The sequence below is a fragment of the Ovis aries genome, chromosome X (genome assembly GCF_016772045.2).
Source record: "Ovis aries strain OAR_USU_Benz2616 breed Rambouillet chromosome X, ARS-UI_Ramb_v3.0, whole genome shotgun sequence".
Taxonomy (NCBI): domain Eukaryota; kingdom Metazoa; phylum Chordata; class Mammalia; order Artiodactyla; family Bovidae; genus Ovis; species Ovis aries.
This window is the reverse complement of record NC_056080.1, coordinates 74,790,282-74,800,053: the sequence shown is the minus strand read 5'-3', so window position 1 is coordinate 74,800,053 and position 9,772 is coordinate 74,790,282.

Sequence of the window (9,772 nt, the reverse complement as noted above, 5' to 3'; positions counted from 1 at the left end):
CACCTATGGATAGATCAACCAAATAGAAAATTAGCAAGGTAACATAAGCTTTAAATGATACAATGAGCCAGTTAGACCTAATTGATATCTACATGGTATTTCACCCCAAAACAATGGATTTCAAATTTTCTCAAGTGTACACGGAACATTCTCCAGGGTAGATCACATCCTAGGCCATAAATCAGCCTTGGTAAATTTAACAAAAATGAAATCATTTCAAGCATCTTTTCTAATTGAAATGTGCTAAGATTAGATGTCAACTACAGGGAACAAAAACATATTAAAATCACAAACATATGGAGGCTATACCACACACATCTAAATAACTAACAGATCATGGAAGAAATAAAAATATGCATAGAAACAAATGAAAATTAAAATATGACAAACAAAACCTATGGAATTCAGTAAAAGCAATGCTAAGACAGAGATTCATAGCAATACAAGCCTACTTCAAGAAACAAGAGAATCATCAAATAAACAACCCAACTTTTCACCTAAAGCAACTAGAAAAACAAGAAGAAAAAGAACTCAAAGTTAGTAGGAGGAAAGAAGTCATAAAAATCAGAGCAGAAATAAATGAAAGAAAAAAAAGAAACTATAACAAAGAACAACAAAACTAAAATTTCTTTCTTGAGAAGATAAACACAATAGACAAGCTGTTAGCCAACTCATCAAGAAAAAAGGGATACTAATCAAATGTATAAAATTACACACAGAAATGAAGAAATCACAACAGACAAAACAGAAATATGAAGGAACATAATTGACTAATGTGAGCAACTATATGCCAATAAAATGGACATTTTGAAAGAAATGGACAAATTTCAAAACTGAATCAGGAAGAAATAGAAAATCTGAACAGACCCATCACAAACATGGAAACTGAAACTGTAATCAAAAATCTCCCAACAAAAGCCCAGGACCAGATGGCTTCAGAGGTGAATTCTACCAAAATTTTAGAGAAAATCTAACACCTATCCTACTCAAATCTTACAGAAAATTGCAGAGTAAGATCAACTCCCAAACTCATTCTATGAAGCTACCATCACCCTAATACCAAAACTAGGCAAAGATGCCACACACACAAAAACAAAACAAAACAAAACAAAACAGAAAACTGCAGGTCAATATCACCGATGAACATAGGTGCAAAAATCGTCAACAAAATTCTAGCAAACAGAACCCAAAAATATATTAAAAAGACCATACATCATGACCAAGTGGGCTTTATCCCAGAGATGCAAGGATTCTTCAATATTTGCAAATCAATCAATGTGATACACCACATTAACAAATTGAAAGATAAACACCAAATGATTATCCCAATAGTTGCAGAGAAAGCCTTTGACAAAATTCAATACCAATTTATGATAGAAACTCTTCAGAAAGCAGGCATAGAAGGAACGTACTTCAACATAATAAAAACCTTATACAACAAAGCTACAGCAAATACTATCCTCAATGGCGAAAAATTGAAATCATTTCCTCTAAAACAGGGAACAAAACACGGGTGCCCACTCTCACCACTGCTATTCAACATAATTTTGAAGTCTTAGCCACAGCAACAAGAGAAGAAAAAGAAATAAAAATAATCTAGATTGGAAAAGAAGTAAACTCTCACTGTTTGCAGATGACATGATACTCTACATAGAAAACCCTAAAGATATCACCAGAAAATTACTAGAGCTAATCAATGAATATAGTAAATTTGCAGGATATAAAATTAACACACAGAAATCTTTTGCATTCCTATAAATTAATGATGAAAAACGGAAAGAGAAATTAAGGAAACAATCCTATTCATCATTGCAACAAAAAGAATAAAATATTTTGGAGTAAATGTACATAAGGAAACAAAAGATTTGTATACAGAAAACTATAAAACACTGATGAAAGACCTCAAAGATGACACAAATAGATGGAGAAATATACCATGCTCATGGATTGGAAGAGTAAATATGGTGAAAATTAGTATACTCCCAAATGCAATCTATAAATTCAACACAATCTCCATCAAGCTACCAATGTTATTTTTTAAAGAACTAGAACAAGTAATTCCACGATTTCTATGGAAACACAAAAAAACATGGAAAGCTAAAGCAATTTGAGAAAGAGGAGTGGAACTGGAGAAATCATCCTTCCAGGCTTCAGAATATACTACACAGCTACAGTCATCAAGACAGTATGGTACTGGTGCAAAGACATAAACGTAGATCAATGGAACAAAATAGAAAGCCAAGAGATAAATCCATGAACCTATGGACAACTTATATTTGACAAAGGAAGCAAAAAAAAAAAATACTATGGAGAAAAATCAATCTCTTTAACAAGTGGTGCTGGAACAACTGGTCCACCATATGTAAAAGAATGAAACTTGAACACTTTCTAACACCATACACATAAATAAACTCAAAATGGATTAAAGATCTAAATATAAGACCAGAAACTATAAAACTCCTAAAGGAAAACAGGCAAAACACCCTCTGACATAAATCACAGCAAGATCCTCTATGACCCACCACCCAGAATAATGGAAATGAAAATGAACAGATGGGACCTTATTAAACTTAAAAGCTTATGCACAATGAAGGAAGCTGTGCAATGTGAAAAGGCAGCCTTCAGGATGGGAGAAAATAATAGCAAATGAAACAACTGATACATAATTAATCTCCAAAATATATAAGGAGTTCAGGCAGCCCAATACCAAAAAAATGAACAACCCAAACAAAAAGTGGGCCAAAGAACTAAACAGACATTTCTCCAAAAAAGACATACCTATGGCAAAAAACAAACAAACAAACACATGAATAGATGCTCAAAATTACTGATTATTGGAGAAATGCAAACCAAAACCACAATGAGGTATCATCTCATGCTGTTCAGAATGGCCACCATGAGAAAGTCTATAAAAGATAAATGCTAGAAAGGGTATGGAGAAAAGTGAACCCTCTTACACTGTTGATGGGATTGCAAACTGATCCAGCCACTATGGATAACAGTGTGGAGATTCCTTAGAAAACTGGAAACAGAACTGCCATGTGACCCAGCAATCTCACTTCTGGGCATACACACCAAGGAAACCAGAACTGAAAGAGACACACGCACCCCAGCGTTCATTGCAGCACTTTTTATAATAGCTAGGACATGGAAGCAACCTAGATATCCATCAGATGGATGGATAAGGAAGTTGTGGTGCATATACAAAATGGAATATTACTCAGCTATAAAACAGAATATTTTGTATCAGTTCTAATGTGGTGGATGAAACTATAGCCTATTATACAGGATGAAGTAAGCCAGAAAGAGAAACACTTATACAGTATATCAATGCATATATATATGGAATTTAGAATCAGTAACAATGATCCTATAGGGTAGAAAAGAGACACAGACAAATATTGATATTGAATTTCTATACATAGAAAATCCTAAAATAACTAGTATAGCTCATCAGTGAATTTAATAAAGCTATAATACAAAGTAAATACACAGAAATTTCTTGTATATCTGTTCACTAACAATTAAAGATCTGACAAAGAAATTAAATTAAAAAATTACATTTGCCATTGCATCAAAAAGAATAGTGAAATACCTAGAAATAAACCTACCTAAGGAAGCAAAAGACCTGTAGTCCAGAAACTATAAGATGCTGATTAAAGAAATCAAAGACAACACAAACAGATGATGATATATACTATGTTCTTGGATTGAAATTATCAATATCATCAAAGAGAATATCCTACTTAAAGCAATCCCTGTCAAATTACCAATGAAAAATTCCCCATAAGTACAACCAAAAAAATAAAAATAAATAAAAACCTTACAATTTTTATGGAAACACAAAAAGACCCCAAATAGCCAAAGGAATTGTGCAAAAGAAAAGCAGATTTTGAGGAATGAGACTCCCTGATTTTAGGCTACACTACAATGCTACTGTCATCAAAACAGTATGGTACTGGCACTGAAATAGAAATATACATCCAATAAACTGGATCAAAAGCATAGAAATAAACCCACACACCTATGGTCAACTAATATAGGACAAAGAGGGCAAGGATATACAATGGAAAAAAGGCAGCATCTCCAATAAGTGTTTCTGGGAAAAGTGGACAGCTACATGTAAAAGAATAAAATTAGAAAATTCTATAACATCATACACAAAAATAAACTCAAATGGGTTAAAGACATAAATGTAAGATAAGATACTTTAAAACTATAATATCATATAAGAAATGAATCGTCAGTCTAGGTTCGATGCAAGATACAGGATGCTTCGGGCTGGTGCACTGGGATGACCCAGAGGGATGGTATGGGGAGGGAGGTGGGAGGTGGGTTCAGGATTGGGAACATGTGTACACCCGTGGCAGATTCATGTTGATGTATAGCAAAACCAATACAATATTGTAAGGTAAAAAATAAATAATAAAATAAAAGATTTAAAAAAAAACCTCTTAGGGGACAGTATAGGCAGAATGCTCTTTGACATAAATCATAATAAGTTCCTCTATGACTCACCTCTTAAAGTAATGGAGATAATAGCAAAAAATAAGCAAATGGGATCTAGTTAAAGTTAAAAGCTTTTGCATAGCAAAGAAAAACATAAACTAGATGAAAAGAAGACCCTCAGAATGAGAGAAACAATTGCAAATGAAAGTGAAAATTGAAGCCACTCAGTTGTGTCTGACTCTGCAACCAACTGACAAAGGATTAATCTCCAAATATCCAAGCAGCTCAGGCAGCTCAACATCAGTAAAACAAACCACCCAATCAAAAATGGGCAGAATACCTAAACAAACATTTCTCCAAAGAAGACATACAGATAGCTATTAAACACATGAAAAACTACACAACATGGCTTGTTATTAGAGAAATGCAAATCAAAACTATAATGAAGTATCACCTTGCACTGGTCCGAGTGGCCATCATCAAAAAATTTACAAATAATAAATGCTAGAGAGAATGTGGAAAAAAGGGAATGCTCTTGCCCTGTTGGTGGGAATGTAAATTGATGCAGCCACTATGGAGATCAGTATAGAGATTTACTAAACAAACAAACAAACAAACAAACAAACAAAAAAAAACCAACTAGGAATAAAACTAGCATGTGACTCAATAATCCCACTACTGGGCATATATCCTGAGAAAATTGCAACTTTAAAAGGCACATGTATCTCAATATTCACTGAAACACTATTTACAATAGCCAGGACATGGAAGCAAAATAGATACCCATTGGCAGATGATAAGATGAAGAAGTTATGGTACATATATACAGTGGAATATTATTCAGCCATATAAAGGAACACATTTGTGTCAGTTCTAGTGAGATGGATGAACCTAGAGCCTGTTATAAAGAGTGAAGTAAGTCTGAAAGAGAAAAGCAGATATCACATAAAAATGCATATATGTGGAATCTAGAAAAATGGTACTAATGAAGCTGTATTTAGGGCAGGGTTAGAGATGTAAACAGAGAATAGACTTGTGGACACAGTGGGGGAAGGAGAGGGTGAGACAAACTGAGAGAGTAGCTTGGAAACATATGCATTACCATATATAAATATCCAGTGAGCATTTGCTATATGACAGAGGGAGCTCAACCCAGTGCTCTGTCACAAGCTAGAGGTGTGGGATGAGGTGGGGGGAGGGTGGAAGATTAAAGAGGGAGGGAAAATATGTGTACCTATGGATGATTCATATTGATGTGTGGCAGAAACCAACACAACATTGTAAGGCAATCATCCTAAAATTAAAAATAAATTGTTAAAAATGTGGTACATATATACAATGAAATATTACCAAACTATTAAAAAGAACAAAATACCACCATTTGCAGCAACATAGATTGACTTATAGATTGTCATAGTGAGTGAATCAAGAGAGAAAGAGAAGGACAAATATATGTTATCACTTATATGTACAGTCTAAAAAAAAAAAAAGAGGTACAAATGAAGCTATTTCCCAAACAGAAATAGAGTCACAGATGTAGAAAATACATTTATGTCTACTAGAGGGATAATAGGAAGGGAGGGATACATTGGGAGATTAGGATTGACATATACACACTACTAGACATAATACAAATGCCTAATAAGGACTTATCCTTCAGGCCAGGGAATTCAATACTCTGTCATAATCTATACGGGAAAGGAATCTATAAAAAAGTGAATATATGTACATGTATACCCTGTATCCTTAGAGATAACAAGAAAATATTTCATACAAAGATGGGCACAATACAGGACAGAAATGGCATGGACCTAACAGAAGTAGAACATATTAAGAAGAGGTGAGAAAATACACAGAAGAACTATACAAAAAATCTTCATGACCTAGGTAACCATGATGGTGTGATCACTCACTTAGAGCCAGACATCCTGGAATGTGAAGTCAAGTGGGCCTTATGAAGCAACAGTACGAACAAAACTAGTGGAGGTGATGGAATTCCAGTTGAGCTATTTCAAATCCTAAAACATGTTGCTGTTAAAGTGCTACACTGAATATGCCAGCAAATTTGGAAAACTCAGCAGTGGCCACAGGACTAGAAAAGGTCAGTTTTCATTCCAATCCCAAAGAAAAGCAATGCTAAAGAATGTTCAAACAACCACACAATTGCACTCATCTCACACATTAGCGAAGTAATGCTCAAAATTATGCAACATTATGTAAATTCAACAGTATGTGAACCAATAACTTCCAGATATACAAGCTGGATTAAGAAAAGGCAAAGGAACCAGAGATCACATTGCCAACATCTGATGGATCATAGAAAAAGCAAGAGAATTCCAGAAAAACATCTACTCTGCTTCACTGACTACACTAAAACCTTCGACTGTGTAGGTCACAATAAACTGGGAAATTTCTTAATGATGTGGGAATGTGAGACCACCTTACCTGCCTCCTGAGAAGTCTGTATGCAAGTCAAGAAGCAACAGTCAGAACTGGACATAGAACAATGGCTGCTGCTAAGTCACTTCAGTCGTGTCTGACTCTGTGCGACCCCATAGACGGCAGCCCACCAGGCTCCCCTATCCCTGGGATTCTCCAGGCAAGAACACTGGAGTGGGTTGCTATTTCCTTCTCCAATGCATGACAGTGAAAAGTGAAAGTGAAGTCGCTCAGTCATGATGCCCAACTCTTAGCGACCCCATGGACTGCAGCCTACCAGGCTCCTCTGTCCATGGGATTTTCCAGGCAAGAGTACTGGAGTGGGGTGCCATTGCCTTCTCTGATAGAACAATGGACTGGTTCCAAATTGAGAAAGGAGCATGACAAGACTGTATATTGTTACCCTGCTTATTTAACTCATAAGCAGAGTACACCATGCGAAATGTCAGCTGCATGAAGCACAGGCTGGAATCAAGATTGCCAGGGGAAATATCAATAACCTCAGATATGCAGATGACACCACACTTATGGTACAAAGTCAGGAGGAACTAAAGAGCCTCTTGATGAAATTGAGAGAGTGACATGAACACCAATGTTCATCGCAGCACTGTTTATAATAGCCAGGACATGGAAACAACGTAGATGTCCATCAGCAGATGAATGGATAAGAAAGCTGTGGTACATATACACAATGGAGTATTACTCAGCCATTGAAAAGAATACATTTGAATCCGTTCTAATGAGATGGATGAAACTGTGAAGTAAGCCAGAAAGAAAAACACCAATACAGTATACTAACACATGTATATGGACTTTAGAAAGATGGTAATGATAACCCTGTATGTGAGACAGCAAAAGAGACACAGATGTATAGAACAGACGATTGGACTCTGAGGGAGAGGGAGAGGGTGGGATGATTTGGGAGAATGGCACTGAAACATGTATACTATCATGTAAGAAACGAATCACCAGTCTATGTTTGGTACAAGATACAGGATGCTTGGGGCTGGTGCACAGGGATGATCCAGAGAGATGATATGGGGTGGGAGGGGGGAGGGGGGTTCAGGATTGGGAACTCATGTACACCTGTGGTGGATTCATGTCAATGTATGGCAAAACTAATACAGTATTGTAAAGTAAAATAAAGTAAAAATAAAAATTAAAAGAAATAAAGCTGACTTAAAAGTCAACATTCAAATAAGGAAGATCATTGCATCAGGTCCCATCAGTTCATGACAAATAGATGGGGAAACAATGGAAACAGTGACAGACTTTATTTTCTTTGGCTCCAAAATCACTGAAGATGGTGACTTCAGCATGAAACTAAAAGACCTTTGCACCTTGGAAGAAAAGCTATGACCACACTAGATATCATATTAAAAAGCAGAGACACTACTTTGCCAACAAAGGTCTATATAGTCAAAGCTATGGTTTTTCCAGTAGTCATGTATCTATGTGAGAGTTGGACTGTAAAGAAAGCTGAGCACTAAAAAAGTGATGCTTTTGCACTGTGGTATAGGAGAAGACTCTTGAGTATTCCTTGGTCTGCAAGGAGATCAAATCAGTTTTCCTAAAGGAAATCAGTCCTGAATATTCATCAGAAGAAAAGATGTTGAAGTTGAAGCTCCAATATTTTGCCCACCTGATGTGAAGAACTGACTCATTAGAAAAGACCTGATGCTGGGATAGATAGAAGGCAGGAGGAGAAGGGGATGACCGAGGATTAGATGGTTGTTAGACATCACCAACTCGGTGGACATGAGTTTGAGCAAGCTCTGGGTGTGGGTGATGGACAAAGACCCCATGGACTGGGGTCACAAAGAGTCGGACACGACTAAGCAACTGAGCTGATCTGATGGACATGTATAAGTGATTTTGTTTGCTGTACACCAGAAACCAACAACATTGTAAATTAACTATACCTCAGTAAAAATTTAAAAAAATAAAATATTGTGTGATATCATATACAGAAAATTTAGAAAGAAAAACAAAATACTAAATTACGGAGAACAGATTGGTTGTTGTCAGATGTGGGGAGTGTCGGTGGTGGACAAAATGGTTAAAAAGAGTTAACAAGTACAAACTTCCACTTATAAACAAATGTCATGGAAATACAATGCACAGAAGGGCAACTACAATTAATAATACTGTACCTATGTTTGACAATGTTAATAGAGTGCTTTTAAAAAATTTTCATCACATAAAAATAGTTTGTAGCTATGCACAGTGATAGAGTTGCATATACTATTGTCATGATTATTTCTAAATATATAAAAATATCAAATCTTATGTTGTAGACCTGAAACTAAAATGCCAGAGTATACCAATTATATCTAAATAAAAATAGAAAAATTAGAATGGAAAACAAACACTCTAAACTTAGTTTTCTACCTACATTAAATGGAACAAAAATAATTCTTCATTCAAACTTGAGGAGCAAGTCAATCTTCACAAGCATAATTTCATTGTGAATTATTTTAATCCAGGAATAATGCTGACCCTGAAACAAGGTACTAGCCTTATTTATGTGCTGCTGTAAGAATCAGAAGGACTCTGATTGGAGGAGTAAGGACATGGTTTTTCAAGCCCACAAAAAAAGACTTAAGATGCATTAACTTAAGACTTAAGACTTAAGATGCATTAACACAGTCTGATCATTAATTTCCCACACAAAAGTGAGGTTATATATCTTTTCTATTCAGATATCAATTTAGAATGTAACTTTCACTATTGTGACTTCTTTCCTTCTAAAATGTCTTATTTGTTCATTTTAGTCTTATATTGCTAGAAAAGAAATACTTAGGAAAATGGATGTCAGATATGATATGATTTGCAGCTCTTTTAGAGATATCAAATTCTTAACCAATGAAATATAGGCTAGGTG